This window comes from Bos javanicus, chromosome 6 (assembly GCF_032452875.1).
Source record: "Bos javanicus breed banteng chromosome 6, ARS-OSU_banteng_1.0, whole genome shotgun sequence".
Classification (NCBI taxonomy): Eukaryota; Metazoa; Chordata; class Mammalia; order Artiodactyla; family Bovidae; genus Bos; species Bos javanicus.
In genome coordinates this window covers 98,668,304-98,674,303 of record NC_083873.1, presented here as the reverse complement: position 1 = coordinate 98,674,303, position 6,000 = coordinate 98,668,304, and positions in this window count along the sequence as shown.

Below are 6,000 nucleotides of genomic sequence, written 5' to 3'. Positions count from 1 at the left end.
GATATTAGCCCATAAAAATCTCCCTTAGAGAACTCTGACATCTTTGGGGTCAAATGTCCATAATTCAGTGACCATTTCATTATCTAAATCCAGTGGGTACCATGCTTGTCACACACTCCAACGTTGCCTTATTTTGTTATTTGCTCTGCCCAGATCAGAAGCTGCAAGTGGTTAGGGAACCAAAAATGCAGGCCCACTGGAAGTGGAAACCCCCCTGCAAATATTCGGTCGGATGGTATTAACTGTCAGAACTGGGGGGACACGAAGCTGATCACGAGAGAAGGATCTCTGCTGTATGTTAATGCTGACCTTCTCCGGAGCAACGTGCTCTCTTTAGCTTCTACACATGTCTAATCACTGGGGATTTGTCTAGCTACACGAATTTTTCACATTTGTCAGCTAAATCAGCGCTCCAAATGCACAATGCAGCACTTAGAAACATTATGTGAATTTATTAAATTCTCTGGAGGACTTTAGGTCCATAAAGCAGTAAATTGATTACAGGGAACTGAGGCCATAATATTTTCATCAGCAACAAAAGCAGTCGGGCTCCCATATTGTCCATGGCAGTTGAAGAGAAACTGTTTCTCACTTCATTTAAGCCAGCAGGCTGAGGATCACACAGCAAATGAGAAGGCTCTGGGATGCCCCAACCTCACCTGTCATTTCATCAGTGTCTTTGAGAATGCCAGCTTTCCAGCTTACCATGTACAAGAACATGTGTGAAAAATATAAATGGTCTCTTTCCACTCTGGATTTGCCTATGGATGCTTTCAGACTTGGGGCTTCCCAGGTGGCTCAGGGGTAAAGAATCCACCTGTCCATGCAGGAGACAAGGGTCCAATCCCTGGGTTGGCAAGATCCCCTAGAGAAGGGAATGGCAATGTAATCCAGTATTCTTGCCTGGAAATCCCATGGACAGAGGAGCCTGGCAGACTACAGTCCATAGGGTTGCAAAGTGTCAGACACAACTGAGCAGCTGAGCATCCACACACGCACACTTTCAGAATCAGCCCTTGAAATCCTTTGCCCATTGACTTTACAATAGACAAAGAAATTGTCCATTGGCATTGCCACCAAAATGAGGAGCATTGCTAGCAAACCAAGAGATGATGGGTCAATGGTGATGACATCATTTTGATACCAAACATCCTTACACATTGTCTGATGACTGTGTGACTGACCACCCACACATGCGTGTATGCTCAGTCGCTTCAGTCATGGCCAACTCTTTGCAACCCACTGGACCATAGCCTGCCAGGCTCCTCTGTTCATGAGCTCTCCAGGCAAGAATACTGGAGTGGATTACCATGCCCTCCTCCAGGGGATCTGCACAACCCAGGGATCGAACCATGTCTCCTGCATGTCCTACATTGCAGGCGGATTCTTTACCACTGAGCCACCAGGGAAGCCCAACTGACCACACATACCCCCTCTCAAAGAGGGGAAAAGTAATCCTAAAATTTTCTTGACTGCCTCATATGCCAGGAATGATAGTTGCTTTCCCATGTGTTATCCTATTTCAAGCATTCCAACAACCTTATGAGCTGGGAATTATAATTCCTATTTTTTTAAGTGAGACAACCAAGGCTCACAGCAGTTAAATAAATTATCCCAAATCACAGAGCTGACATGTGGTTAAGTTGGGATCTGAACCAGGACTGTGTGTTTTCAAAGATGTCTTTGTTCTATGACCCATTTCAAAATGGTTGCTGCTCACTTCTTCTAAAAGCTCTGATTCATAAAAAGTAACTGGGCATCTTTCTGCTACTGCCTAGGACAACTTTTACCTTTCTCAATTTTTCTGGATGATGAGGAGCGGATAAACCTGGGAACAATCTTATTAGAGCCTTGGCACAAGAGGTGTCATTTTCAAGCCTTCTCCTAGAATATGACTTTGACCATTTTGCCATGTCTTTGAACCTTCTACAAGCATCCTGGAAAAGGATACAATTATAAAATTCAGGTGTGATGCATGAACATTTTTAACCTATCACTGGATTTTAATATACATCCAAAATGACCGTACTTCTTCCCTGTTTGAAGGGTGAGAGGGAATTCCCTGGTGGTCCAGTTAAGACTCTGCTGTCGCAATGTAGGTGTTGCAGATTTCATCCTTAGTCAGGGAAGTAAGATCCCACATGCCACATGCCACAGCCAAAACAGATAAAATAAAAAATAAAACCACTTTCAAACCCATTTTTAAAATGGTAAAAACATTTTTTAAAAAATGAACACAAAAAGTGTGGTAGTACAAGAGGCATGTTGTTGTTCAGTCACTCAGTCGTGTCCGACTCTTTGCGACCCCATGGACTGCAGCATGCCAAGTTTCCTGGACCTTCACCACCTCCAGGAGCTTGCTCAAACTCATGTTCATTGAGTCAGTAATGCCATCTAACCATCTCATCCTCCCCTTCTTCTCCTGCCTTCAATCTTTCCCAGCAATAGGGTCTTTTCTAATGAGTTGGCTCTTTGCATCAGGTAGCCAAAGTATTGGAGCTTCAGCATCAGTCCTTCCAATGAATATTCAAAGTTGATTTCCTTTAAGATTGACTGGTTTGATCTCCTTGCTGTCCAAGGAACTCTCAAGAGTCCTTTCCAACACCACAGTTCAAAAGCATCAATTCTTTCGCTCTCAGCCTTCTTTGTGGTCCAGCTATCACATCCATACATGACTACTGGAGCATAATCAGAGGGTGAACAATTCTAACTCCTCTGCAGCCCCTGACTAGGCAAGGTTTCTGTGTGAGAGAAGCAGGGACTTTGCTACAGAAGGGAGCAGGAATTTAGGGAGCATTGAGTCCTCTCCTTGCACCACAGCCCTTGGACTGAGACCTTAGCTGTGATGGAGGAGAAGCAGGGTCTCCACAGGTTTGCAAACAGCTGGGCTGAAGGCTGACATGGAAGGAAGGCCTCCGTTTTACTAATTTGTGTATTTCCAGTGCTTGGCAGACTGCCTGGTACATAGTAGACCCCCAATACATGTTTATTAAATTCATTTGAAATATTAAGATAGCTCAGCAGTTTGTCAAGTTATACATATCAGAGTATTAAAAATTACTGTATGACTCGTTTTTAAATGTAATAATTTGCAAGCATAACTGTGGTATTTATGTGGTAATTTATATGTATTTAGGCGGTAATGCACAAAGTCAAGTCCCTGGTGGCTCAGATGGTTAAGAATCTGCCTGCACTGCAGGAGACCTGGGTATTCCCAGGTTGGGAAGAGCCCCTGGGGAAGGAAATGGCAACCAACTCCAGTATTTTTATCTGGAGAATTCCATGGACAGAGGAGCCTGGCAAGCTACAGTCCATAGTGCCTCAAAGATTCAGACACAATAGAGTGACTAACACTTCCACTTCCGTGTGGTAATTCACAAAGCTAAGTCTAATACTTCCCAGTTCATCTTAAAACTGTACTTTTAAGCAACTCTTAACCCTATAGCAGAACTATCCATTAAACCTGAATTTTTCCTGGCATATGTGCCTGTCCAAAACAGTTTTCAAAATTGGGATTATTCAGGCCACACAAGCGGATATAATCAACTTACAATTACCATTATTTTTTTTTACTTTTCATTTTGTACTGAGTATAGCCGATTAACAATGTTGTGATAGTTTCTGGTGAACAGAGAAGGGATTCTGCCATACATGTACAAGTATCTATTCTCCCTTACATGCCTCTCTCATCCAGGCTGCCACATAGCACTGAGCAGAGTTCCCTGTGCTATACAAGGTCCTTACTGGTTACTCATTTTAAATAGAGCAGTGTGCACATGTCCAGGGGAAGGATATGGGGACAGAATAGTTAGGGAGTTTGGGATAGACTTGTACATACCGTCATTTTCATGTATTTCTTCTTCCCCATACTACTGACTGCAGTTGTACGAACTGCAAAGATTGTATCTCCCTCTGAATTTTTTACTTGTGGAAGAGGGTGACTGATTTTTCTCCCGTTATTGCTTGCCTGATGCTAAAATCTTATCAATCCTTCAGAAACTAATCCAATTCATTTTGAGATTAATGTGAACTCAAACACAGTCCAAAATAAAACCACCTCGATTGCTTCGTGAAACACGCCACCTACTGGCAGAATTGTCACATTTCGCCACTGTATTCTCAGTCTTGAAATTTGTCCAAAATTGCTGAACTCTCTCGCTTTGGGAATGAGATTCCCAGGTGACTCGGTGGTAAAGAATCCTCCTGCTGATGCCGGAGACGCTGGAGACTCGGGTTTAATCGATCCCCGGGAGGACGAAACAGCAACCCACTCCAATATTCCTTTGGAAAAAGCCCATGGACAGAGGAGCCTGGCGGGCTATAGTCTGTGGGGTTGCGAAGAATCAGACATGACTGAGTAACTGAACCTGCAGGCACACTCCCTTTGGGAAACTTTGACAAGTCACTTCACAAACAGAACCAATATACACTATCATAAAATAGACAGCTAGCGGGAAGCTGCTGTATAGCACGGACTCAGCTCAGTGCTGTGATGACCTAGATGTGTGAGATGGGGAGTGGGAGGGAGGCTCAAGGGGGAGGGGATATATGTATACATATAGCTGATTCACTTCATTGTACAGCAGAAACTAATTCAACATTGAAAAGCAATTATCCTCCAATTAAAAATAAATAAATTTTTTAAAAGACTTCAAACAATAACATTTTTATTCCATCTTACCTTCATGGAAGCTACTCCCTGCTTACCATATTTGTTTAAGAGAGAGAAATATCTGATCTCTACTTTTTCCATGGACCATAAAATTGTAAAAGACAAGTTTCCTTCAAGTCTGACCCCAGATCAGATGGATTCAAACCAAGCATTCATGTCTTTGTGTTGAAAGAGTTCAGCAGTACTATCCTATGTGTAGAAATACAAAGTACAAAAACTTGCTTTATTAATATTCATATAGTTTTTTTTGCCATGAACATTTATTTATTCCTGATCAGAACATGCAGTCAACAAATATTTACTAATCACCTAGGCTTGGAGACACCACAGTGAACAACGTGGATCTTGTCCCTGCCCACGTAGAAATGAGATAGCCCAGGAGAAAGAATAGACAATGTGTACAATGCGGTAGGTTTTATAAGGGAAGAAACAAGAATCTGTGGAGACTTCGAGAAGGAATTTACGGCCTCCAGGGGAGAAGAATGGGAGGAAGGGATAGTTAGGGAGTTTGGGATTGACTTGTACACACTGCTATATTTAAGATGGATAACCAATAAGGACCTACTGTACGGCACGTGGAACTCTGCTCAGTGTGATGTGGCAGCCTGGATGGGAGTGGAGTTTGGGGGAGAATGGATACACGTGTATGGATGGCCGAGTCCCTTTGCTGTTCACCTGAAACTATCACATCTTCGTTAACTGGCTATACTCCAATATAAAATTAAAAGTTTAAAGAAAAAAAGAGTCCGTGGAACCACAGGGTGAGGGCACCTAACATAGCTAAGAGGGATTCATGGGAAAGTTTCTAGCACACATTTCTGGTACCCCACCCATATCCCCCCAACCCACACTCAGTCACTCATAGCCTCAACAGAGAGTTCTAGCCATACTGATGCTTTTCTATACCGAGGACTATACCTGCATCTCCCCAACTAAAGATTTCCACTGGGTACAAAATGGTCAGCTAAAGGTGTCAGGGAGTTAACACCCCCAAAGCAACCCTCAATCAGTAAAGAATGTGTGTGCTGTGCTGTGCTTAGCTGCTCAGTCATGTCCAACTCTTTGCGACCCCGTAGACTGTAGCCTGCCAGGCTCCTCTGTCCATGGGGATTCTCCAGGCAAGAATACTGGAGTGGGTTGCCATGCCCTTCTCCAGGGGATCTTCCCAACCCAGGGATCGAACCCAGGTCTCCTGCATTACAGGCAGATCCTTAACTTTCTGAGCCAGGGAAGCACTAGTTACTAATTCTGTTATACGTTTATCAAACCCTCACAATAATCTCATAAGGTAAGTACTGCTATTGCTCCCATCACTCAGATCAGAAAAC